This window comes from Cololabis saira, chromosome 10 (assembly GCF_033807715.1).
Source record: "Cololabis saira isolate AMF1-May2022 chromosome 10, fColSai1.1, whole genome shotgun sequence".
In the NCBI taxonomy this organism is placed as follows: domain Eukaryota; kingdom Metazoa; phylum Chordata; class Actinopteri; order Beloniformes; family Belonidae; genus Cololabis; species Cololabis saira.
The window spans coordinates 4,432,034-4,458,347 of NC_084596.1; the positions used below are offsets into that span (position 1 = coordinate 4,432,034).

Genomic DNA, 26,314 nt, shown 5'->3' on the forward strand with positions numbered 1-26,314 from the left:
AGCCCGGCTAGCTCAGTCGGTAGAGCATGAGACTCTTAATCTCAGGGTCGTGGGTTCGAGCCCCACGTGGGCTGAAGTCACATTTATGAAGTTTGTTTGAAGTGTAGAGTCCAGGTTGAAGGTGAGCAGAAAGGAATCACCTCCACTGCTGTTCTGGTCACTGAGATGGATTTTACTCGGTGAGACGGGTGACATCATCAATGACATTACATGTCTGATGACATTCCAGGGTTAGATTAAATCATTCTTAATTATGACAATGTTAGTATAGTGGGCAGTATCTGGGCCTGGGGTTCGACTCCCCGATGGAGAGACCAGCTATTTGGTACAATGGACATACATGACTGATACAAGTGAACAAAGGTCAATAGGATGAAAATGACTCCTCCACACACCAGTTGCCGTTGGCCTGCTAAAAAAGCTTTAATTGATGAAGTTCTTCTAAGATAAAACTATGGATGTTCTGTTCACTCGTCAGTCCTGATCCAGAGGACAAGCCTGTTAGACTCAGACCAGAGACCTTTTGCATTTCGACAAACCAAATAACCACTACACTACAGAAACTGTGCAGCAGGTTATTGATCATGATTCAATTCATTCAATCATTTAGTTTCTATTCCCCCTTAATCTTATACAAAACCATCTAGACAGGTATGTAGAGACATAGATAGTGGGACATTTTGCACTAGCGAGCTATAGAGCCAGGTCTACACAGATTTTAACGTAGTCAAGCTGAACTTGAGATGCTCCAATTGTCTCATAATGCCAAGTGGACGAGAGTAGGTGACATCATCACCAGGTAGTTGGCTTCCAACTGCACCAACTCCTAAAAAATGGACACCTCTGAAATAGCCAATTTGTGAGCATCTACAATTGCGAAAAACTAGAAAATCACAAGTTTAGTCACATGTCCTTCAAATCCGCCAAGGATTTTAGAACTTGGTCGTGGTGCCAGCGATACCGCCCCTCTTGTTTATCTCTTGTTTATCTGATTCTGCAGATTCACACATCTTAAAGTGGTTGTTGTGGCCGAGTGGTTAAGGCGATGGACTCGAAATCATTGGGGATTCCCTGCGCAGGTTCAAATCCTGCCAACAACGATTCATGTATGAATGTTAATCTTAATCCTAATCTCAGGGTCGTGGGTTCAAGCCCCATATTGGGTGCTGAAGTCACGTTTATGAAGTTTGTTTGAAGTGTAGAGTCCAGGTTGAAGGTGAGCAGAAAGGAATCACCTCCACTGCTGTTCTGGTAACTGAGATGGATTTTACTGGCTGAGAATGGTGACATCATCAATGACATCACATGTCTGATGACATTCCAGGGTTAGATGAAAGAATTCGTAATTATGACAATGTATCTGATGCATGTAATTGATTTGCCGATGACGATGATAACATGTGCACGTTACCAAATGTAGCAACAGCGCCCTCTGCTGTTTATATTGAAACGTAAACATTTTTCTTAACATTCTGCAGTGTCCATGGAAACCATCCCAATCTCACACACAGTGCAGTAACATCAGAAATGTTTCACCTCTATACTCCAAGACTGACCTGCTGAGGTCATCATGTTTTCATGTTCCTGTGGCAGAATTATTTCCCTATTTCTGTTAAATAGCTCCATGACTTGTGTATTTTTCTACCAAGGCCTGAAACTGGGAAAAGGAAACATTTTAAATGAATTATTCCCTGAATTCCCTGGATTGCAGACTGAGGCCCTGTGGCTTAGTTGGTCAAAGCACCTGTCTAGTAAACAGGAGATCCTGGTTCAAATCCCAGCAGAGCCTCTAAACCCAAATGTCTTGAGATGCCTGATAGATCGCATACCTCTCACTGCTGGTTCTGGCAGTATTTGTCACACGCTTGCTTAATTATAGCAGAGTACTTTGTCAAAAGTACTCCTGGTCTTAGTGGATGCTCTCTGTTTTGTCATTCTATTGGAGAACCTTATGCGCCGCTTGCCGGGTCCTTACCACTGGCAGAGTCCATTGTCCTTGGCTAAGTGTCCGGGCCGTAGCACCCCCCCTCTCCACCGCAATCAATTGAGGTGTGAATGGTGTGAAAATCTGATCCAAACACCCTAGTGGATTTTGTTGTGTCCGTGGCACCTTTTCTTTCTTTTTCCAAAAATTTGAGAAGCACTCTTGCTGCCACAGGGGTGATGTGACCCGGATTCGAACCGGGGTTGCTGCGGCCACAACGCAGAGTACTCACCACTATACGATCACAGCTTGAAAGGGTACGTGTACCCAGCTTTAGATATGTGCTCGGTTTCTGCAGTTATGTCAGTGAACACAGTGTGAGGTTGGAAGAAGAGTTTACGGAGGTGTGCCGCCCCTGTCGTCAGGTAAGGGCATGTGCTTCGAATGAGATATGAGGAAGGAAGAGAATGAATAAAAGAGGTCCCATGAAAGACAAACATAACGCATGAGCCGGGGCAGCTTTGGAAACATTATGGAAGACGGCCTATCCTGCGGCACCTTTGAAGTGTACATTTCCGGGCATACACAGAGACAAATGAAAAAAGCAAGTAAATAAATGACACAGAAGAAGAAACGTGTACACTACCAAGGTTGTGACTGGGAGAGTATTAAAGATTAGGCTTTTTTGAGCTAGCCAGGAGTTGAACCTAGAATCTTCTGATCCGTACTCAGACGCAATATCCATTGCGCCACTAGCCCTTTTTGATTGTAACATGTGGAAACACATGTGGTGTAACAACTCAGATGTCCCAACCAAAGTAGATGGCAGTGGCCAAAGCCATAGCCGAGTACAGTGATGAAATAGAGTCCCGCTCTGGGAAGATGAAAAATAATTGCAGTCCTTCGAGCCGGAGTTGAACCAGCGACCTAAGGATACCTGTTTTACTGGTTCTACAGTCCTCCGCTCTACCAACTGAGCTATCGAAGGAGGATGCATGTTGACAGCTCCATGACTTGTGTATTCTTCTACCAAGGCCTGAAACTGGGTACAGGAAACATTTTAAATGAATTATTGTCTCCCTTATGCGCCGCTTGCCGGGTCCTTACCACTGGCAGAGTCCATTGTCCTTGGCTAAGTGTCCGTGCCGTAGCACCCCCCCTCTCCATCGCAATCAATTAATTCCCCCCCGGGAAATTTTTTGAGCATAATGCATTTAAATGCATCAATCTGGTGCATTTTGGAAAGCTAGAATAACAATAATAGGGTGTCTGCTGCCAGTGGCGTGCACAGATAGACACCAGGTGGTGCTAGAGCACTTGCCCGTTGCCCTCTGGACCAAGCAGGTGCCCTCCTCAACGTAAAGCGGTTTTCACATAAAGGGCGCACAGCGGCAGCCGCCGCGGGCTTTCCCATTCATTCCTGCTGCCGCGCAAGGGCTTAGGCTCTGCGGCGTGCAACAGGGCGCAGGCCGCCGAGTTTGTGCGGCGGCAAAGGGCGCAAGACGGCGCAAAGAAGCTTTCACCTAGAACACGGTTGCGCAGACTCGGCGCAGAGCAGGGAGCAGAGCAGCGCGCGCCTGCGTGCATCGCGTACATATTTGTTGCAAGTTGCTTGGCGACCGAAAAAAAGTTTTTCCGGTCTGGCGCCGTTTTCCCACTCTTTTGGACGTACATTTTGCATCTCGGTTTGCAAAATACATCTGTCCCTGCTTCAAAGAAAAGCCCTGGCTTTAGTTCTTTTTCTGAGGAGGAGGAGGAGGAGGAGGAGGAGGAGGAGGAGGAGGAGGAGGCGAGCAGCAAGGAGGGGATGGGTCCATTAAATCCTCACGAGAAGACATATATATATATATATATATATATATATATATAATAGTTAAAAACATATTTTATTAAAAAAACCTTTAAAAAGCACAGATCTGTAGTAGGAAATTGAAGTTAGGCCATGGCAGTTACAGCCTGGTGTGGTGAGTCTTAGCGTTGTAATACATTGACTCTTGTCACCATCAGTCTTACTCAAATAAACATATTCTATTCTCTCTGCTGTCCTGCAATAGGCCATCTACCAGCATGGAAGATGAGGGACATACAGAGAGGCAGAAATGTCAGCGTCCAAAGTTATTTGTTTTATCACAATGTTATTAAGATATTGAAATAAATATACCATGCCATATGCTATGTTTTTTTTTCTTCCAAATATATAACTGCTATAAGGCAGCCAGCAATTCCACACGCCGCGTGTGTGCCCTTATTTTGCACTGAGCACCTGCCCCCCAAAATGTCTGTGCACGCCACTGTCTGCTGCCTTAACTTACCTTGGAAACATAGCTCCGGAGCTTTTCTACCCGGTTAAACTTATTCTTCCCTCTGTTTGTGTGAGAACAGAGCATTCACAGCCTTCACCGCTGATTGGCTGTTTCCCGTACCTGTCTCTGTGTGTAACCAATCAGATGGAGCTGTGGGCGGGACATTGCTGCAGAGTGCAGTGACTGCAGGCAGAGCGATGCGGCTGCATCAATCCCAAAATAACGCCGTTTTAAATTGTACAAACACAATATTGGTATCGTTGGAAAGGGAAAAATGTCCTCTTAATTTTGGGGGGGCTGAGATCAAATTTGGGGGGGCTTCAGCCTGTTTTTTTATTTGTAGTGAGAACATAATCCACAGCAACCGACACAAATCCATTCATGTGTATGTGTCCGCGGCGCAAGGACCACATTGATTGCGCTGCAGCTGCACTCATCGCCGCTTGTTGCTTTTCTGATTCGTTTTGAAGAATCATGCAACTCTTCCTTCTTTTTGAAAAAAGACAGTAAATTCAGCTGTCTTTTTGACATGTGTGCGTTGCTCGCTGCTTGCTCCCCGGATCCAGCAAATTTCCAAAGTTTTTTTGGTCGGGGGCGTGGTTTGCTGGCCCATCTTTTCATTGCATCAACAAATCTCCGACTCTTTCAAATGACGTTAAATCTTTATAAACAACATGAAATGCTTGGGATTTGTTCTGTAAATGAATTTATGCATATTATTATTTTTTATACATTAAAAAAAAAACTTTTTTATATTATTATTGTTTTATATACGAGAGGTGCCGGATCTGCCCAAATAAGTCCCGGAACGCAGGGAGGCCAAAATCGAGAGGTGCCGGATCTTGTTCCGGCAGGATCCGGCACAAATTAACCCCTGCCCTCGATGTTCCGGGACCTCTTCATTGACAAATTAAGCACTGGATGTGACTGTACAGAGTTGTCTCTCTAACGAGGGAACTTCTCAGTTACCTCGTCTCCATGGTGATTTCTCTTACCAGAAACTACTGGGTCCACACATGCTAACGCTGATAAATAGAAAGTTTCTCCACAATATTGAACACTGTTTTTTTCCAAAAGATTGTACCTAAAAACAGAATAACTAAGGACTGAAGGATCCTGTTATTTCATGGAGGGCGTAAAGAACTTTTCAAAGGCTAACGCTGAAGTCCGAGTGGCCTATTGCACAAAGATCTCTGTACCAAGCTGTTCAGAGAGGTCATATTAGTCAAGTCCTTCCAGATAACAACGTTTATGATAATCCAGTGTTCATATCCTTATAAACTTTGTTATTGATGGAGGTAATCTGAAAGAAATCCTCACTGTTACTTTTGAATCAGGCCCAACATTTCTGATTGAATGGAGAACCCTCTGAATCCTAATGAAACGTTGTAGGACACATGTCCCACTTTCTTGTGACTTCTGAAACTAGTTTAGTGTACAATGCACTTTTCCTCTAGTCTTCATTTTATTTGAACACCAGTGCGGTGATGAGATCTGTGAGAACAGTTTTGAATCTTTAGTGATCAGGAACATGTCTCTCCAGAACCTCATTTGGATGTTTTAGCATCTTCTGCTGCAAGGCCAGGTTGACTTCCAGCACCTGGCGTCTCGTGTACAAAGAGTGCATGGATTTAATTGTGAATCCTTGCATGGAATAAAATCATCTGATGATCCAGTCTTCATCCTGGACCAGCAGATCAGAGTGGTCCCTAAAGACTCACTCCGTACTGCATCCTGCCATCAGCAGGTTCCTCTACCAGAGCCAAGGCTCACGCTGGGATTTACAGTACACATCATTTTGTACCAACCTTTAGTTTTTGGTGGTTAATGTGGTTGATTGTGAAATTGTTGCATTTCGACTCCTGTGTAACTTATCTGGTGATGTGGGGCCTGTCGTGTCCTTCACGTGTGATGGTGAACTTGTTGTTGAATCACTTTTCCTCATATGTTGGACTTCACTGCATCCCCAGTGAGTGTTGCCATTGGACAAAACCTCAGAAATGTGCGTGCACCAGAATTAATGTGTGCGTGAAAGACTACATCGTGATCATGCAGATTTGAACAATTCCAGGTACATATCAACGTTTTCTGTTGCAGCTAAAGTTAGTCCGGTTGGTGAACTCGTGAGGATGGATAAAACAAAACTGAAAGTTCATTATGACCCTGATGTGAGTTGAACACATAACCTTCTGATCTGGAGTCAGACGCGCTACCATTGCGCCACAGAGCCTTTTCTGACATTTCTGAGGTTGTTTAATGAACACAAATCTAATCATAGAGGGCAAAAAGTATTTAGTCAGACCACCAGTTGTGCAAGTTCTCTCACTTAACAAGATAGGAGAGGCCTGTAATTTTCATCACAGATATATTTCAATTATGAGAAACAAAATGAAAAAATAAAAATAAAAAAATCTGAAAATCACATTGGCTGATTTTTAAAGAATGTATTTGCAAATTATAGTTGAAAATAAGTATTTGATCAATAACTAAAGTTAATCTCAATAATTTGTTAAACACCCTTTGTTGGCAATGACAGAGGTCAGATGTTTTCTGTAAGTCTTCACAAGGTTTTCTACGCTGTTGCTGGTATTTTGGTCCGTTCCTCCATGATCTCCTCTAGAGCAGTGATTGGTCTGTTCCTCCATGATCTCCTCTAGAGCCGTGATTCCCAACCCCCGGTCCCCGGACCGGTACCGGTCCGTAGAGCCGTTACTACCGGGCCGTGGAATGGCTTGTGTTCCGATCATAATTAGGGCTGCAACGATTCGTTGACGTTGTCGACAAAAAGCGATAATCAAAATTGTCGGCAATTGTCACCAGACGTTTTTTTCCCAATGGAGTGAGGCATCCCACTTCACTTTAACTCATACAATCTCTGCCGACAGCCGCGCTGCACGACAGGGTCTCTCTCAGCGAAGCTTTTTTTTTTTTTGCGTGTCAGCGCAGCTGCGGGTAACAAAACTTGGCACTGGCAGTTCTAGGATTTTTCTGAAACAGGGGCCATTATGGGGCCAAATGTAACCTTCAGGGGCCAACAGTATTAAGCCCCTTTCACATAGAAGGCGCAAAGCGGCGACCGCCGCCGGCTTTCCCATTCATCGTGTATGTGCTACCGCAGCGCAAGAGTGGACCGCTCTGCTGGCGAGCTTGGCGGCGCGCGAGAGGCCACCTGCCACGGGCGTTTCACCTGCCTGCGTCTGAATTGAACATTTTTTAATTTCATCGCGCTGTGAGGGCATCTCGGTGCGACCAATAGGAGAGAAGGTGGTTGTCATCCTGCTGAGGACCCACTCCCCAACAGGCTGTCAAACTGCTCCCTGTTCAATCTGAAGTAGACCTGGTCATCATGGAGCTGTAGCTCCAACGAGCCTGCATTCCCCCAAATCCTGTCTTCTCATGAGGATTTCATGGAGGGTCCATGAAATCCTCATGAGAAGACAGGATTTGGGGGAATCCTTGCTGCTGCTGCTCGTCTCCTCCTCAGAAGAACTAAAGCCAGGGCTTTTCTTTGAAGCAGGGACAGATACATTTTGCAAATTGAGCTATAGCTATACTGTATGTCCAAACCAGTGGGAAAAGGGCGCCAGATCGGAAAAACTTTTTTCGGTCGCCTAGCAACAAACAGTACTGGAGTTGAGGGGGGGTGGCATCCCCCCTGAAATAAAAACGGTCCAAATCATCCCCCCCTGAAATAAAAACGGTCCAAATCATCCCCCCCTGAAATAAAAATGGTCCAAATCATCCCCCCCTGTAAAACTGCCATCCCTCCTTTCCATCTCTTATGTAATTTCATCAATGAATGTGGTTTTACTGCTATTTCAACATTTAGAGTCATCACCAGAAAAATAACACCAGAAAAATAACTTATTTGACAATTTTCACCTGTTTCAAGTAAATTTTCACTTGAAATAAGTAGAAAAATCTGCTAGTGGGACAAGATTTATCTTCTCATTACAAGCAAAAAAAATCTTGTCCCACTGGCAGATTTTCCTACTTATTTCAAGTGAAAATTTACTTGAAACAGGTGAAAATTGTTGTTTTTTATTTACTTTTTGTATGAACAGCAGCAAAATTGAATAAAATATTTATTTTTCATTGAAGTAGCCACCTTTCTCGTGTTTATTATCATTTGCCACATAATTAAAGCAACCTCATACTAAATTTAAGAAAACAATTTTTGCATTTTTTTGTCATATAATTAGGTTAGGTTCAGTCAGCTGCAGAGATGAGCGGACCTCAGCAAACCTCCATGAGCCGTTTCTTTACTGGTTGTTCGAGTAAAAGAAATAGTGATGAACAAGTGGAAAATCTTACCAAAAAGAAAAGCAAAAGCTTTAATCGCAAGTACGACATTATGTATATAAAATACGGATTTGTTGCAACGGCCGATTTGGAGGCGCCAAACCCACTATGTATTTTATGTGGAGAAACGCTCGCCAACGAAGCAATGAAGCCATCCAAGCTTCAAAGACACTTAAATACAAAACATCCTTCTCTCAAAGACAAACCAGTGGATTTTTTCGAAAGGAAAAAACGTGAGTTAGATTTGCAGAAACAAGTTTTAAAGGCCACAACATCAGCTAACGTCGCTGATGATAGCCTGCATTTTAAAATGCATAGTTTTTTTCTAAAATGTTTATTAAAATTGACATAAATTGTCAACCGGTCCCTGAGCTTTTTGTTTATACTTCTGCTGGTCCTCGGCACAAAAAAGGTTGGGAACCCCTGCTCTAGAGCAGTGATTGGTCCGTTCCTCCATGATCTCCTCTAGAGCAGTGATTGGTCCGTTCCTCCATGATCTCCTCTAGAGCAGTGATTGGTCCGTTCCTCCATGATCTCCTCTAGAGCAGTGATTGGTCCGTTCCTCCATGATCTCCTCTAGAGCAGTGATTGGTCCGTTCCTCCATGATCTCCTCTAGAGCAGTGATTGGTCCGTTCCTCCATGATCTCCTCTAGAGCAGTGATTGGTCCGTTCCTCCATGATCTCCTCTAGAGCAGTGATTGGTCCGTTCCTCCATGATCTCCTCTAGAGCAGTGATTGGTCCGTTCCTCCATGATCTCCTCTAGAGCAGTGATTGGTCCGTTCCTCCATGATCTCCTCTAGAGCAGTGATGTTTTGGGGCTGTCGCTGGGAAACACAGACTTTCAACTCCCTCCAAAGATTTTCTATGGGGTTCAGATCTGGAGACTGGCTAGGCCACTCCAGGACCTTGAAATGTTTCTTAAGAAGCCACTCCTTCGCTGCCCGGGCGATGTGTTTGGATCATTGTCCTGCTGAAAGACCCAGACACGTTTCATCTTCAATGTCCTGCTGATGGAAGGAGGTTTGCACTCACAATCTCACCATACATGGCTCCATTCATTCTTTCCCTTACACGGATCAGTCGTCCTGGTTCCTTTGCAGAAAAACATCCCCAAACCATGATGTTTCCACCCCCGTGCTCCACAGTAGGTTTGGTGATCTTTGGATGCAACTCAGCTTTCTTTCTCCTCCAAACACGACAAGTTGTGTTTCCACCAAAAAGTTCTATTTTGGTTTCATCTGACCATATAACATTCACCCAATCCTCTTGTGCATCATCCAAATGTTCTCTAGTAAACTTCAGACCTAGACATGTACTGGATTAAGCAGGGGGAACGTCTGAGTCCCTGGCAAGGAATGTCTATTACAAATAAACCCCTCGCTTTATAAACTCATTAAATTCCTTTTGTCATCTTTATTTCTTCAAAGCAGGTGATCCTGCAGACGTGAATAATTCTTGGTCCACGTCAAAGTTAACAAAGAAACATACAATCTTTAAAATCTGAAACTTTTTAAGAGATTAACTGGTCACCAGTTTGGCCAGTATGGGGATTGAACCCATGACCTTGGCATTATTAGCACCACACTCTGACCTTCTGAGCTAACCAGCCTTCATGTGACGTGGTTCTTTTTTGTATGTATCTAGGTATGTGTATGTAGTGATCCAGGCCTTGTTTACAAAACCTTGAGTTACATGCACTGATACTTCAGTCGTTCTAAAATAGGACCATAATGCAACACCTGATTTATTCTTCTGCTTAAAACTGGCTCAATAATTAATGAAGTAGATTATTTATCAAATTGATACTTCTGTGCAGCTCGTTACCACAGTGTTTCACATCACTGCTCCTCAGCACTAGAACCTTTCACAAGCTGGTGTTCATCTCACACCTGCACGTCTTCCTTTCACAAGCTGGCAGCAGATCCTTCCTCAGACAGATATATTTGAACACTATTCTGCTTTCAGGTTCTTCATTCAGTTAAAAAAAAAAGATACTGTACGTTCATATGTGGAGGAGCAGCATTTGGATCAGTGACAGTTAACCAACCTTTCCACAGCCCTAGTGGCCTAATGGATAAGGCACTGGCCTTCTAAGCCAGGGATTGTGGGTTCGAGTCCCACCTAGGGTGGCAATGTTTGTAATTGGTCATTGAGGTAAAATCTTCAGGTCCTAATTTAAAAACAGACCTGGACCAGTCTCTCCTCTTGGTGATGGATTCTGGGACCTGGGGCCTCATTTATCAATCGTTCGTAGAAAAGGTTCTAAATTCTGTCGTAGGAATGAAATTTAGAATGTGTGTAAGTACAAAAAAAAAATCAGGATTCATCAAACGTGCGGACACCGGTCATACGCACATCAGTGATGATAAATCCCACCTGTTCTTAACTGCCGTGCTCGTGCATGGTTACCGTCATTTGCATTCAGAAACGCCTCCAATTGACCATATAGTTTAAAGCAGAATTGAGCAGATAAGAGAACTCATAACGCCCTCATGTTTGCTGCGATGGCTGGGAATCAAACCCAGGTCAACTGCTTGGTAAGCAGCCATGCTGAGTGACCACTACACCACCAACGCTGCAGGAAAGAACCTGAAACTGCTGAATGAGACGTCACAGTTTTCCAGCATTACGACCAGATGAGCAGTCTCCATGTCAGGGAAAGTAACTATTTGATGATGTTTCTCCAATATCACAAGATACTTACCTCCATTTGTCCCTCAGCTTATACAACAACTTCTAGATTACTGTCTTCATGTTTGCAGGTATATTCAGTTAGACATGTGGAAACAGCATCCTCTTAGAAAGAGACCATAGACTTGGAGAGGTTTGTCATTGACATTTGAATGAACAGATCTCTCTCTTTGTACCCACTCCTGACTGGATCAAAGTTACTCAAGAACCCTGGCAGTGACGGTCAGCCAACGACTGTTCACTGATGACCAATAATCACCTCAATATTCATGAGGGCTGGTAATGTGATGAGTTCAGTCTGCTTTCTACTGCTTAGGAAATGTTACATGAAGAACTTACTACACTGAGAAACATTGTAATTGTTGACAAACAGTTTCCTCCCTAACGGAGGAGAAGACTTTATCCAACCGTGTGGAAAACCCAGAAGTTGGATAGTTTTTTTCCACATGTACATGGTTTTAAACATCACAGGAGTTTCATCCTTAGCTTTGTCTGCATGAGTTTAAAGGCTCTGCTGGGATTTGAACCAGGATCTCCTGTTTACAAGACAGATGCTTTGACCAACTAAGCCACAGGGCCCTCAACACACGTCTTCAACTTGTTATAAAAACCCTGTTGAGACTTCCGGTTATGACGAGAGGGTGATTGGATGCGTGGCGTTTGCTCCTGAATACTAAGCCGTTTTTCAAACTATACACCTAGATTTTGTGAATTAAGGACTTACACTGAGACTTCTCTCGAGCTAAAATGAGTAAGTCTCACACAACTCGCAACAAAAATCAATCACAACTGACCGAACATTTCAATCCACTGGAAAAGGAAATCAGCTGTGCATCAGCTGTTAGCTGCCAACCACTAACTCTCGACATGCTTGTCGGAGAATTAGAGAAGCTACGCAAAGGTTTAACAGATGAATTCACCACCACTTTGAATACTGCTCTGGCCCCAATTCAAGTTTCTCTCCAAAAAAATCACCGAGGTCGTGGCCTCACACACCGCCACCATATCTGGAATGGAAAAGGCCCTTACTGCTCATTCAGACGGAATTACGACGCTGGAGAACGAAGTAGCCACCTTGAAGCTGAAGCTGGAGACAACCACCCAGATGAATGAGAAACTGCACTTGGCAGTTGAGGACCTGATCTCACGCTCCAAACGACAGAACCTCCGAGTGGTTGGCATTCCAGAAGGAATGGAGGGGAACGATCCTCGACTTTTCATGATAACTTTGTTGAAGGAAGTAGCCTCGGAGAGGTTCTGCTGGACGCGGACTTGGAACTGGATCGGGGGCATCGCAGTTTGGGTCCGAAACCGACGCAGGGCTCCCGTCCCTTCATTGTCCGCTTCCATAGATATATCCAGAAGGAACGTGTGCTGCTGTGGGCTAAGAAGAACCGAGATGTCTCGTATCGTGGGCATCCTATCAGGATTTTTGAGGATTTCAGCGCCACAATTGCCAGGAAGAGGGCCACCTTCAACAAAGTGAAGGCTCTGCTCTCAAAGACGGAATACGCTTTGGACTGATATATCCAGCCCGTCTGCGAGTTACAGTCAACGGTCAGACCCGTATATTTGACACCGCTGAGGACGCCGAAGGTTTCTACCGAGATAGCAGAAACAAGTGAAGAGACTGGACTTCTGTCTCCAAGAACTAACGTTGGTTTTTTTTTCTTTCCCCTTAGCTACATTTTTTCCTCTCCTCTATGAGGTGACATGGTTAACAGTTATTTTGCTGGGTTAAACACTTATTTGAAACTTCTTAATGGAAAGCGGTGCTAACTTTTGTAGAGGTGATCTTGTTCCGATTTACTTATTTTTTTATTATTATTTTGATAACTGGTGCAGTTTACAGTCGGACCTGATCCTTATATTGAGTTATTTAATAAACGGACAGACCGTTTTATGGACAGTAGATTTCGCGGAGCAAACCATCATTGGACTTGAGTAATATGAATGATTTGTAACGTTACTCCGTCTGCTTGCGTCTTTTGAAGTGAACCAGCCGTGTTTGTCCTTTTGATAACTGATTTGACACTAAAACCGAAGGGACAAACATTTATCTGTTGGAGAAAATACTATTGTCCTCCGTTTATGAGACGTTCAATATTGTGGGTGTGGTGTTCTGATGTGTGTAAATGTAAGACTGTCTAAATAACATTACATCAGTTATTTACAGAATGCAATTGCAGTCTTTTTTTTTCTTTTCCCTTTTGAAAGATGGCGCACTTATTCCATAAATCAGTGTAGTTTAGCATTTTGTATGGGGATTAAGATATTACAAAAGGTGTATTAATAGTATTATGTTATAAAAGCAAACTAAACCACAGTTAACCGTGGTATATTATATTTCCTGCTTGCTCATCTATTTTTTAGGATGGGTTTAGGACAAGTATATAAGTATCTTTTAAGTTTAAAGATGTCAACTAGGACATTTGTTTCAGTTGAACTATGTGTGTGTGGGGTGGGGATTATTTTCTTTTTGTTTGTTTTATTTTTTATTTTTAAGAGGAACCCTTTCTATTCATTAACGTCATTGCATTTGGTTTGTTGGTGTCATCTAACTTTAATTATTTACTAAATCTGTTAAATACACAGGTGCATTATATCATTCCAAAGGCTGTTATTCTGATTTACAACTTACGATTAATATGGTTCAGGTAGGTGTGCTAGGAACCATCAGGTTTGTAAGCTGGAATGTTAAGGGTTTGGGTGGGCCCATCAAAAGAGCGAGAGTATTTTCACATCTTAAGAATATAAATACAGACATCGCATAAAAAGCACAAAAAACAACACATTTTTTTGATGACATTGATAGTTCAACCATGGTGGTGAAATGGAGAAATGACATGTAGCTTCATAAGACAAGAAAATCACATTAAAGGTTTCTTAACCAAACTTAATTCAAACATTCAATTCTTAAAGTTCTTCTAAGAGATGTGGACTGCTTTAGAGCGGGGTAATGTCTGGTTCCTCTCCTTTTAGTCAGTTATGACTTCAATACTTTGCTGTTTACTCCTCCAACTCTTCCTGTATTTCTTTACGTGGTGTGTCTGACGGTCAGTTACTCCCTGAGTGTGACTTCAAATAAAAAGGTCTCTACTTGTTTTGGGAGACTGTGCATGTAACTCAAGATGTTGTAATCCAGCCCTATATCACTATGAACATCTGAATGAACAAACTTACCACAGTAACATCTGAACAATCATAAAGAACTCTACTTACTGTATGAGACCCTGCAGAGACCATGACCTAGAAAGAGACAATTCATCAACGAAATTAAATATATAAAAGGCATTAAAATGTACAAAGGTGTCCAGTTTGTTTGACAATCCAAACAACAGGCATAGTAAGTTAAAAAAAAACAACTTCTGAGGTTCAATCAGTAATGATTGAATGAAAGTGAAAATCTTGCTGTATTAAATTAGGATGTGAAGATATTAACTCAGTCTTGCATTGAGCAATTTTAAACATGTCCACCCTAGGTGGGACTGGAATCCACAATCCCTGGCTTAGGAGGCCAGTGCCTTATCCATTAGGCCACTAGGGCTGTGGAAAGGATTCTTCCACATGTTTGAATCAAGTCTTCACCTTCTCCTCTCACACAGTGATTGATTTATCTGATTGTTGGACAGTTCACCCAGGGTGCAAAAGTAGCCAGGACCAACTCTGAATTGTGCACGTTACCAAATGTAGCAACAGCGCCCTCTGCTGTTGTTCTTCTTCCTTAATCTTATACAAAAACATCTAAACAGGTATGAGACATTTAAAATTGCTGGTTCAAACACTTGTAGAAATGGTCTTCATGGCTGTTGTGCTTCAACATTTGTTGTGTTATTTTCTTGTTATTCTTATTTTATTCATGTAAAAATGTGCTTTATAAAACAGAGCTGATCAGCAGTTTTCATTCACCATAAAGTTTAAAGATGATTTACATTGAGTGTGGGTGCATTGCCTACAAATTGTTCAACTGGTCCAGATGAAGCTGATATGCTGCACCTGGGCAGCAGAGGGAGGAGCTGAAGGGAGCCTGACTGAGCGTCCTGGGTGTGTTCAAAACACCCACTACGTTTGGAAACATTTGCAACGTTGTGGATAACGTTGGCTTTCGGTGGAAGATTCATACTTCACCCTAACCTCTCGGTCACCTCAGAGGAGCAACTCGTGGACCACATGGCCTAATGGACAAGGCGTCTGACTTCGGATCAGAAGATTGAGGGTTCGAGTCCCTCTGTGGTTATAGAGCCTTCAGATAGTTAGATCTGGTCTCCTAACTCAGTGCTTCTCAATCCTGGTCCTCGAGTACCACTGTCCTGCATGTTTTAGATGTTTCCCTGCACCAACACACCTGATTCTAATTAAAGGTCCTCATTAGCTTGTCACCAAGGTCTGCACAGCTCTGTTGATGACACACATACTTTTATCACGGTGCGCTGAAGCAGGGTAGCATGTAAAACATGCAGGACAGTGGTACTCGAGGACCAGGATTGAGAAACACTGTCCTAACTCACATTCATTCTTTACAGGTCACTTTGGTTTAGCTACCCTCACGGAGGGTACGGAGTTCAATAATACACACAATATTTGATCATTTAAAAAAGGCACATGGGTTGGTGAAATAACACAAAAAAGGGAGCCCAACTAAAAACAGGGGAAACGGTTTATGGACTATGGCTTACCAGCTGATCTCTTGGCAATCTGAATTATTTTACTTTGAATTTCTAATCTTTGGCTCTTGAAATTTAAAACACTGAAAAAATAGTGGAGAAAAGAAAGTGTTGAAAAATTAAGGAGTTTAATTCAGTTACAGAAAAATGTAAATCAATTAATTTACTGCGTGAAATCTTTCTGGGTGAAATTCAAAGAATTGTAAAGTTCAAAATCTGATTTACTTCCATAGGATCGGTGTTTCTACTGAGATCTGTTTTCCACTTTGACACTAAACTGGATTATTAGCTCAAAAACCACCTCCTGGAAGTATAAAAAAGGTGTATTGGATATTCTGGAGGTTTTTGAATTAGTGCCGTCTCCATTGCAGAATTTCTGTTTGGATATCTGGGTTTTCTCCCGAATCTCAAGGTAACGGAAACGCACCTGACAGGAATCCTGCAGTCGTGGTCAGCAGCGCTCAAAAAGAGGTAAAGACACAAAAGTGCTTTCAGAAAAGATAACTGCACAAAGAGATGTATTATTTGGTTATTTAAGCTTTAAAAGTTGTACGATTATGATCTGTAAACTGCAGGTCTGGATCTGGACTCTAGTGGTCTGTAGAGGACCTGCAGGTCTGGATCTGGACCCTAGTGGTCTGTAGAGGACCTGCAGGTCTGGATCTGGACCCTAGTGGTCTGTAGAGGACCTGCAGGTCTGGATCTGGACCCTAGTGGTCTGTAGAGGACCTGCAGGTCTGGATCTGGACCCTAGTGGTCTGTAGAGGACCTGCAGGTCTGGATCTGGACCCTAGTGGTCTGTAGAGGACCTGCAGGTCTGGATCTGGACCCTAGTGGTCTGTAGAGGATCTGCAGGTCTGGATCCGGACCCTAGTGGTCAACAGAAGAACTGCAGGTCTGGATCTGGCTGTTTCCAACATTTATTTGGTCATAAATATGTTCCAGTCAGATTGTACGGAGGCCGACACCAGGGGCCTCATGTACTAAGAGTGCGTGGATTTCAACGTGAATCCGTGCGTGGAATTAACAAGAACGCAAAAATTCATATGTACAAAGCTGTGCGTTCGCCCAAATCCACGCAGGTTTCTCTGTACATCCCAATCAGCGTGGATTTGAGCGCACATGCAGGAGCACAACACTCCGCCTTGTCTCCTCCCTCAAATATATGTTTGAATATGATATGAAGATAATTATCCATTAAAAACCGCTCATCCTAACAAGAAAATGCTCTGAGCTGGAATAAATAATTCATTTTGGGGCATTTAGGGGTGTCGGACTCCAGTCCTCGAGGGCCGGTGTCCCTGCAGGTTTTAGATGTTTCTCTGCTTCATTGCACCATGATACAAGTGACTGTGTCATCAACAGAACTATCCAGACTTTGATGACAAGCTGGTGATGATGATTAATTAGAATCAGGTGTGTTAAAGCAGTGAAACATCTAAAACATGCAGGACACCGGCCCTTCTGGGATTCAGTTTGACACCTACATTATGGTGTTCTTTGCTTTGCGTTGCGTTCCGTGAAGAGTTGTGGTTTTATTATGATCGTACGGGTTTGTTAATGTTTATGGGCAGCGTTAGTGCATCATTACACTCTGCTTTTCTTGTTTGTATTTTAAGAACCGATACCAGAATTTTTGGTGGATGAAAAACGGCTCCTCGTTCTGCTTTATTGTCATGCATATTATATACTAACGGATTAAGACCAATGTACACATTTATTGACATTATGGATGTCCGCGATCACCTCTCTCATAAGTATAACAATGTGAACAATAAACATTTATTTAAAACATGAAGCATTACGATCTGATTCCTCCGCTGCAGAAATAAAGACAATTTGTGCCGACGGGATTATCGAGGTGCAAACGTGAGAAATAAAGAGCAAAGTTGCTGTAACTCGGAGTGTTGCATCCGCAGGAGGAGAGACAGGTGTCGTGCCAAAAAGTGATTGAAGGCCAAATACAGTTAATGAAAGGTTGTTTCTGCCTAAATATGACTTGATCTCATTCTTGAGCTTCATAATCTGAAATCTGACGGTTTAGCGCTCTCGCTCAACGGGCTGCTGTGCGCGCTCCCGCGGCCACAAATCAGAAGAAATCAGATTCTGGCAGGCAATCACTTTTTGGCACAACGCGGTTTTTGCTTCAAAATTAATTTTAATGTATTTCTGTCCAGACACAGTTATGGGATGTTTAGGGTCTGGCTTTTATCAGCAGTCCTCCCATACGGTTGTCATGGTGACAGACAGATGTCGGACCTGCAGCTCCAGCTGAAGCATCATGTTGGTCTGAACCGGAGCAGCTGGTCCAGTTCAGGACAGAGATCCAGAAGATCCTCTTGGTACCTGAACCAGCTGATGGTCCAGTCTTAGTCCTGGACCAGCAGATCAGTTTGGTCCCTGAGGACTCGCTCCTGATCCTGCATCAGTAGGTTCCTTTAACGGAGCCAAAGCTCCATCAGGATTTGCAGGTTCCATCGTTGAGCTCCTTTAGTTGTTTGTTCAGATCATGTGGTTGATTGTGAGATTGTTGCAGCTCCACTCTTGTGTAACTTATCTGGTGATGTGGGGACTGTCATGTCCTTCACGTGGTCGTGAACTTATTGTTGACGTTACGTTTCCTCATATTCTGCACTTCACTGCATCACCAGTGAGAGTCGCCAACGGACAAAACCTCAGAAAAGTGCGTACAACAGCCTTAATGTGTGAGTGAAGGACCGCAGCTTTCTACGTTCACGTCATTCTTTGTACATCCGACCGTGAGCGTTGAAAGTGGCGTACGCACGTTTTTTGTGCGCCGCACTCTTAGTACATAAGGCCCCAGATGTAACTATCTGAAGGCTCAATAACCACAGAGGGACTTGAACCCTCAATCTTCTAGATCCAAAGTCAGACGCCTTGTCCATTAGGCCATGTGGTCCACGATTTGATCCTCTTTCTCAAAACCTCAGAAATGTGCGTGCACCAGAATTAATGTGTGCGTGAAGGACGACAACTTGATCGTGATCATGCAGATTTGAACAATTCCAGGTACATATCAAAGTTTTCTGTTGCAGCTAAAGTTAGTCTGGTTGGTGAACTGGTGAGGATGGATAAAACAAAACTGAAAGTTCATTATGACCCTGATGTGAGTTGAACACATAACCTTCTGATCTGGAGTCAGACGCGCTACCATTGCACCACAGAGCCTTTTCTGACATTTCTGAGGTTGTTTAATGAAAACAAATCTAATCATAGAGGGAAAAAAGTATTTAGTCAGACCACCAGTTGTGCAAGTTCTCCCACTTAACAAGATAGGAGAGGCCTGTCATTTTCATCACAGATATATTTCAACTATGAGAAACAAAATGAAAAAAAAAATAAATCAGAAAATAACATTGGCTGATTTTTAAAGAATGTATTTGCAAATTATAGTTGAAAATAAGTATTTGATCAATAACTAAAGTTAATCTCAATAATTTGTTAAACACCCTTTGTTGGCAATGACAGAGGTCAGATGTTTTCTGTAAGTCTTCACAAGGTTTTCTACGCTGTTGCTGGTATTTTGGTCGGTTCCTCCATGATCTCCTCTAGAGCAGTGATTGGTCCGTTCCTCCATGATCTCCTCTAGAGCAGTGATTGGTCCGTTCCTCCATGATCTCCTCTAGAGCAGTGATTGGTCCGTTCCTCCATGATCTCCTCTAGAGCAGTGATTGGTCCGTTCCTCCATGATCTCCTCTAGAGCAGTGATTGGTCCGTTCCTCCATGATCTCCTCTAGAGCAGTGATTGGTCCGTTCCTCCATGATCTCCTCTAGAGCAGTGATTGGTCCGTTCCTCCATGATCTCCTCTAGAGCAGTGATTGGTCCGTTCCTCCATGATCTCCTCTAGAGCAGTGATGTTTTGGGGCTGTCGCTGGGCAACACGGACTCTCAACTCCCTCCAAAGGTTTTCTATGGGGTTGAGATCTGGAGACTGGCTAGGCCACTCCAGGACCTTGAAATGTTTCTTATGAAGCCACTCCTTCGTTGCCCGGGCGATGTGTTTGGATCATTGTCCTGCTGAAAGACCCAGACACGTTTCATCTTCAATGTCCTGCTGATGGAAAGAGGTTTTCACTCACAATCTCACCATACATGGCTCCATTCATTCTTTCCCTTACACGGATCAGTCGTCCTGGTTCCTTTGCAGAAAAACATCCCCAAACCATGATGTTTCCACCCCCGTGCTTCACAGTAGGTTTGGTGATCTTTGGATGCAACTCAGCTTTCTTTCTCCTCCAAACACGACAAGTTGTGTTTCCACCAAAAAGTTCTATTTTGGTTTCATCTGACCATATAACATTCTCCCAATCCTCTTGTGCATCATCCAAATGCTCTCTAGTAAACTTCAGACGGGCCTGGACATGTACTGTCTTCAGCAGGGGGAACGTCTGAGTCCCTGACATGGAATATCTATTACAAATAAACCCCTCGCTTTATAAACTCATTAAATTCCTTTTGTTTAAAAGTCATCTTTATTTCTTCCTGGCAGGTGATCCTGCAGACGTGAATAGTTGTTGGTCCCTGTCAACAGTTAACAAAGAAACATACAATCTCTAAAATCTGAAACTTTTTAAGAGATTAACTGGTCACCAGTTTGGCCAGTATGGGGATTGAACCCATGACCTTGGCATTATTAGCACCACGCTCTGACCTTCTGAGCTAACCAGCCTTCATGTGACGTGGTTCTTTTTTGTATGTATCTAGGTATGTGTATGTAGTGATCCAGGCCTTGTTTGCAAAACCTTGAGTTACATGCACTGATACTTCAGTCGTTCTAAAATAGGACCATAATGCAACACCTGATTTATTCTTTTGCTTAAAACTGGCTCAATAATTAATGAAGTAGATTATTTATCAAATTGATACTTCTGTGCAGCTCGTTACCACAGTGTTTCACATCACTGCTCCTCAGCACTAGAACCTTTCACAAGCTGGTGTTCATCTCACACCTGCACGTCTTCCTTTCACAAGCTGGCAGCAGATCCTTCCTCAGACAGATATATTTGAACACTATTCTGCTTTCAGGTTCTTCATTCAGTTAAAAAAAAAAGATACTGTACGTTCATATGTGGAGGAGCAGCATTTGGATCAGTGACAGTTAACCAACCTTTCCACAGCCCTAGTGGCCTAATGGATAAGGCACTGGCCTTCTAAGCCAGGGATTGTGGGTTCGAGTCCCACCTAGGGTGGCAATGTTTGTAATTGGTCATTGAGGTAAAATCTTCAGGTCCTAATTTAAAAACAGACCTGGACCAGTCTCTCCTCTTGGTGATGGATTCTGGGACCTGGGGCCTCATTTATCAATCGTTCGTAGAAAAGGTTCTAAATTCTGTCGTAGGAATGAAATTTAGAATGTGTGTAAGTACAAAAAAAAAATCAGGATTTATCAAACGTGCGGACACCGGTCATACGCATCAGTGATGATAAATCCCACCTGTTCTTAACTGCCGTGCTCGTGCATGGTTACCGTCATTTGCATTCAGAAACGCCTCCAATTGACCATATAGTTTAAAGCAGAATTGAGCAGATAAGAGAACTCATAACGCCCTCATGTTTGCTGCGATGGCTGGGAATCAAACCCAGGTCAACTGCTTGGTAAGCAGCCATGCTGAGTGACCACTACACCACCAACGCTGCAGGAAAGAACCTGAAACTGCTGAATGAGACGTCACAGTTTTCCAGCATTACGACCAGATGAGCAGTCTCCATGTCAGGGAAAGTAACTATTTGATGATGTTTCTCCAATATCACAAGATACTTACCTCCATTTGTCCCTCTGCTTATACAACAACTTCTAGATTACTGTCTTCATGTTTGCAGGTATATTCAGTTAGACATGTGGAAACAGCATCCTCTTAAAAAGAGACCATAGACTTGGAGAGGTTTGTCATTGACATTTGAATGAACAGATCTCTCTCTTTGTACCCACTCCTGACTGGATCAAAGCTTTCTCAAGAACCCTGGCAGTGACGGTCAGCCAACGACTGTTCACTGATGACCAATAATCACCTCAATATTCATGAGGGCTGTTAATGTGATGAGTTCAGTCTGCTTTCTACTGCTTAGGAAATGTTACAGGAAGAACTTACTACACTGAGAAACATTGTAATTGTTGACAAACAGTTTCCTCCCTAACGGAGGAGAAGACTTTATCCAACCGTGTGGAAAACCCAGAAGTTGGATACTTTTTTCCACAAAGTACATGGTTTTAAACATCACAGGAGTTCCATCCTTAGCTTTGTCTTCATGAGTTTAAAGGCTCTGCTGGGATTTGAACCAGGATCTCCTGTTTACAAGACAGATGCTTTGACCAACTAAGCCACAGGGCCCTCAACACACGTCTTCAACTTGTTATAAAAACCCTGTTGAGACTTCCGGTTATGACGAGAGGGTGATTGGATGCGTGGCGTTTGCTCCTGAATACTAAGCCGTTTTTCAAACTATACACCTAGATTTTGTGAATTAAGGACTTACACTGAGACTTCTCTCGAGCTAAAATGAGTAAGTCTCACACAACTCGCAACAAAAATCACTCACAACTGACCGAACATTTCAATCCACTGGAAAAGGAAATCAGCTGTGCATCAGCTGTTAGCTGTCAACCACTAACTCTCGACATGCTTGTCGGAGAATTAGAGAAGCTACGCAAAGGTTTAACAGATGAATTCACCACCACTTTGAATACTGCTCTGGCCCCAATTCAAGTTTCTCTCCAAAAAAATCACCGAGGTCGTGGCCTCACACACCGCCACCATATCTGGAATGGAAAAGGCCCTTACTGCTCATTCAGACGGAATTACGACGCTGGAGAACGAAGTAGCCACCTTGAAGCTGAAGCTGGAGACAACCACCCAGATGAATGAGAAACTGCACTTGGCAGTTGAGGACCTGATCTCACGCTCCAAACGACAGAACCTCCGAGTGGTTGGCATTCCAGAAGGAATGGAGGGGAACGATCCTCGACTTTTCATGATAACTTTGTTGAAGGAAGTAGCCTCGGAGAGGTTCTGCTGGACGCGGACTTGGAACTGGATCGGGCGCATCGCAGTTTGGGTCCGAAACCGACGCAGGGCTCCCGTCCCTTCATTGTCCGCTTCCATAGATATATCCAGAAGGAACGTGTGCTGCTGTGGGCTAAGAAGAACCGAGGTGTCTCGTATCGTGGGCATCCTATCAGGATCTTTGAGGATTTCAGCGCCACAATTGCCAGGAAGAGGGCCACCTTCAACAAAGTGAAGGCTCTGCTCTCAAAGACGGAATACGCTTTGGACTGATATATCCAGCCCGTCTGCGAGTTACAGTCAACGGTCAGACCCGTATATTTGACACCGCTGAGGACGCCGAGGGTTTCTACCGAGATAGCAGAAACAAGTGAAGAGACTGGACTTCTGTCTCCAAGAGTTAACGTTGTTTTTTCTTCTTTCCCCTTAGCTACATTTTTTCCTCTCCTCTATGAGGTGACATGATTAACATATATTTTGCTGGGTTAAACACTTATTTGAAACTTCTTAATGGAAAGCGGTGCTAACTTTTGTAGAGGTGATCTTGTTCCGATTTACTTATTTTTTTATTATTATTTTGATAACTGGTGCAGTTTACAGTCGGACCTGATCCTTATATTGAGTTATTTAATAAACGGACAGACCGTTTTATGGACAGTAGATTTCGCGGAGCAAACCATCATTGGACTTGAGTAATATGAATGATTTGTAACGTTACTCCGTCTGCTTGCGTCTTTTGAAGTGAACCAGCCGTGTTTGTCCTTTTGATAACTGATTTGACACTAAAACCGAAGGGATTTATCTGTTGGAGAAAATACTATTGTCCTCCGTTTATGAGACGTTCAATATTGTGGGTGTGGTGTTCTGATGTGTGTAAATGTAAGACTGTCTAAATAACATTACATCAGTTATTTACAGAATGCAATTGCAGTCTTTTATTTTCTTTTCCCTTTTGAAAGATGGCGCACTTATTCCATAAATCAGTGTAGTTTAGCATTTTGTATGGGGATTAAGATATTACAAAAGGTGTATTAATAGTATTATGTTATAAAAGCAAACTAAACCACAGTTAACCGTGGTATATTATATTTCCTGCTTGCTCATCTATTTTTTAGGATGGGTTTAGGACAAGTATATAAGTATCTTTTAAGTTTAAAGATGTCAACTAGGACATTTGTTTCAGTTGAACTATGTGTGTGTGGGGTGGGGATTATTTTCTTTTTGTTTGTTTTATTTTTTATTTTTAAGAGGAACCCTTTCTATTCATTAACGTCATTGCATTTGGTTTGTTGGTGTCATCTAACTTTAATTATTTACTAAATCTGGTAAATACACAGGTGCATTATATCATTCCAAAGGCTGTTATTCTGATTTACAACTTACGATTAATATGGTTCAGGTAGGTGTGCTAGGAACCATCAGGTTTGTAAGCTGGAATGTTAAGGGTTTGGGTGGGCCCATCAAAAGAGCGAGAGTATTTTCACATCTTAAGAATATAAATACAGACATCGCATAAAAAGCACAAAAAACAACACATTTTTTTGATGACATTGATAGTTCAACCATGGTGGTGAAATGGAGAAATGACATGTAGCTTCATAAGACAAGAAAATCACATTAAAGGTTTCTTAACCAAACTTAATTCAAACATTCAATTCTTAAAGTTCTTCTAAGAGATGTGGACTGCTTTAGAGCGGGTAATGTCTGGTTCCTCTCCTTTTAGTCAGTTATGACTTTAATACTTTGCTGTTATTCCCTTGTGCCACAAGGTGGAAACTCCTCCAACTCTTCTGGTATTTGTATCTTGTATTATTGTATCTTGTATAACTCTACTTACTGTATGAGACCCTGCAGAGACCATGACCTAGAAAGAGACAATTCATCAACGAAATTAAATATATAAAAGGCATTAAAATGTCCAAAGGTGTCCAGTTTGTTTGACAATCGAAACAACAGGAATAGTAAGTTAGAAAAAAACAACTTCTGAGGTTCAATCAGTAATGATTGAATGAAAGTGCAAATCTTGCTGTATTAAATCAGGATCTGAAGATTTTAACTCAGTCTTGCATTGAGCAATTTTAAACATGTCCACCCTAGGTGGGACTGGAATCCACAATCCCTGGCTTAGGAGGCCAGTGCCTTATCCATTAGGCCACTAGGGCTGTGGAAAGGATTCTTCCACATGTTTGAATCAAGTCTTCACCTTCTCCTCTCACACAGTGATTGATTTATCTGATTGTTGGACAGTTCACCCAGGGTGCAAAAGTAGCCAGGACCAACTCTGAATTGTGCACGTTACCAAATGTAGCAACAGCGCCCTCTGCTGTTGTTCTTCTTCCTTAATCTTATACAAAAACATCTAAACAGGTATGAGACATTTAAAATTGCTGGTTCAAACACTTGTAGAAATGGTCTTCATGGCTGTTGTGCTTCAACATTTGTTGTGTTATTTTCTTTTTATTCTTATTTTATTCATGTAAAAATGTGCTTTATAAAACAGAGCTGATCAGGCAGTTTTCAATCACCATAAAGTTTAAAGATTATTTACATTGAGTGTGGGTGCATTGCCTACAAATTGTTCAACTGGTCCAGATGAAGCTGATATGCTGCACCTGGGCAGCAGAGGGAGGAGCTGAAGAGAGTCTGACTGAGCGTCCTGGGTGTGTTCAAAACACCCCACTACATTTGGAAACATTTGCACCGTTACAACGTTGTGGATAACGTTGGCTGGTTGGATGATTCATACTTGGATGATTCATACTTCATACTTAACCTCTCGGTCGCCTCGTCTCCATGTTGGTGTTTTCTCCCCAACAATGGAATGAGAAAGAGGAGAAACTCGTGGACCACATGGCCTAATGGACAAGGCGTCTGACTTTGGATCAGAAGATTGAGGGTTCGAGTCCCTCTGTGGTTATAGAGCCTTCAGAGAGTTATACCATATGCACAGATATGTGTGTAAAGTGTGCGTATGAACATTCCCACGCAAAGTATGGAATTTATCAACATGTACCTGTGCGTAGGAACGCATGTAAATGTAAGCACAACCCCGACCATGCGTACACACAAAATTTAGTGGTAGAACAGTGAAAATACAAATAGAACCCATTAAAAGAGTCACAGTGTTAAGTGATTTATTTATTTATTTTTTTTAACCATGCGCTCTGTGCTGTGAGAGACAGAGCGGCTTCACAGCATGAACCGCTTCCCCAAAAGCATTCTGATGGATCTATGCCGTGATTTACAACCTACTGTATGTTGGAGCGAGAGACAAAACGCACCACCGCCATCCCAGTTAAACGAGGATTCCACGCCATCGCCGGATTCCCAAACATAGAGCTATAGATTGCACCCAGATCGCCATAAAATCACCATCACACAATTAATTAAGTTACGTGAACATGA

General features: G+C 42.7%; 17 non-coding genes across 17 annotated transcripts; 7 read left to right on the forward strand and 10 right to left on the reverse strand.

Annotated features, from left to right (window-relative positions):
- Positions 1–74, forward strand: trnak-cuu (transfer RNA lysine (anticodon CUU)). Its single transcript has one exon. It is a non-coding gene; the product is annotated as a tRNA-Lys (tRNA).
- A 945-nt stretch (positions 75–1,019) lies between these two features.
- trnas-cga (transfer RNA serine (anticodon CGA)) lies at positions 1,020–1,100 on the forward strand. Its single transcript has one exon. It is a non-coding gene; the product is annotated as a tRNA-Ser (tRNA).
- Positions 1,101–1,716: 616 nt separating this feature from the next.
- On the forward strand, positions 1,717–1,789 carry trnat-agu (transfer RNA threonine (anticodon AGU)). Its single transcript has one exon. It is a non-coding gene; the product is annotated as a tRNA-Thr (tRNA).
- Positions 1,790–2,823: 1,034 nt separating this feature from the next.
- On the reverse strand, positions 2,824–2,912 carry trnay-gua (transfer RNA tyrosine (anticodon GUA)). Its single transcript is given in 2 exon segments — positions 2,824–2,859; positions 2,876–2,912. It is a non-coding gene; the product is annotated as a tRNA-Tyr (tRNA).
- A 3,473-nt stretch (positions 2,913–6,385) lies between these two features.
- On the reverse strand, positions 6,386–6,457 carry trnaw-cca (transfer RNA tryptophan (anticodon CCA)). Its single transcript has one exon. It is a non-coding gene; the product is annotated as a tRNA-Trp (tRNA).
- A 3,609-nt stretch (positions 6,458–10,066) lies between these two features.
- trnai-aau (transfer RNA isoleucine (anticodon AAU)) lies at positions 10,067–10,140 on the reverse strand. Its single transcript has one exon. It is a non-coding gene; the product is annotated as a tRNA-Ile (tRNA).
- Positions 10,141–10,587: 447 nt separating this feature from the next.
- On the forward strand, positions 10,588–10,660 carry trnar-ucu (transfer RNA arginine (anticodon UCU)). Its single transcript has one exon. It is a non-coding gene; the product is annotated as a tRNA-Arg (tRNA).
- A 371-nt stretch (positions 10,661–11,031) lies between these two features.
- On the reverse strand, positions 11,032–11,107 carry trnag-acc (transfer RNA glycine (anticodon ACC)). Its single transcript has one exon. It is a non-coding gene; the product is annotated as a tRNA-Gly (tRNA).
- A 621-nt stretch (positions 11,108–11,728) lies between these two features.
- Positions 11,729–11,801, reverse strand: trnat-ugu (transfer RNA threonine (anticodon UGU)). The gene has a single exon. It is a non-coding gene; the product is annotated as a tRNA-Thr (tRNA).
- Positions 11,802–15,386: 3,585 nt separating this feature from the next.
- Positions 15,387–15,459, forward strand: trnar-ucg (transfer RNA arginine (anticodon UCG)). Its single transcript has one exon. It is a non-coding gene; the product is annotated as a tRNA-Arg (tRNA).
- A 3,273-nt stretch (positions 15,460–18,732) lies between these two features.
- Positions 18,733–18,806, reverse strand: trnaq-uug (transfer RNA glutamine (anticodon UUG)). Its single transcript has one exon. It is a non-coding gene; the product is annotated as a tRNA-Gln (tRNA).
- Positions 18,807–19,003: 197 nt separating this feature from the next.
- On the reverse strand, positions 19,004–19,075 carry trnaw-cca (transfer RNA tryptophan (anticodon CCA)). The gene has a single exon. It is a non-coding gene; the product is annotated as a tRNA-Trp (tRNA).
- Positions 19,076–20,503: 1,428 nt separating this feature from the next.
- On the reverse strand, positions 20,504–20,577 carry trnai-aau (transfer RNA isoleucine (anticodon AAU)). Its single transcript has one exon. It is a non-coding gene; the product is annotated as a tRNA-Ile (tRNA).
- Positions 20,578–21,024: 447 nt separating this feature from the next.
- Positions 21,025–21,097, forward strand: trnar-ucu (transfer RNA arginine (anticodon UCU)). Its single transcript has one exon. It is a non-coding gene; the product is annotated as a tRNA-Arg (tRNA).
- Positions 21,098–21,466: 369 nt separating this feature from the next.
- Positions 21,467–21,542, reverse strand: trnag-acc (transfer RNA glycine (anticodon ACC)). Its single transcript has one exon. It is a non-coding gene; the product is annotated as a tRNA-Gly (tRNA).
- Positions 21,543–22,164: 622 nt separating this feature from the next.
- trnat-ugu (transfer RNA threonine (anticodon UGU)) lies at positions 22,165–22,237 on the reverse strand. The gene has a single exon. It is a non-coding gene; the product is annotated as a tRNA-Thr (tRNA).
- Positions 22,238–25,753: 3,516 nt separating this feature from the next.
- trnaq-uug (transfer RNA glutamine (anticodon UUG)) lies at positions 25,754–25,826 on the forward strand. Its single transcript has one exon. It is a non-coding gene; the product is annotated as a tRNA-Gln (tRNA).
- Positions 25,827–26,314: the final 488 nt, after the last annotated feature.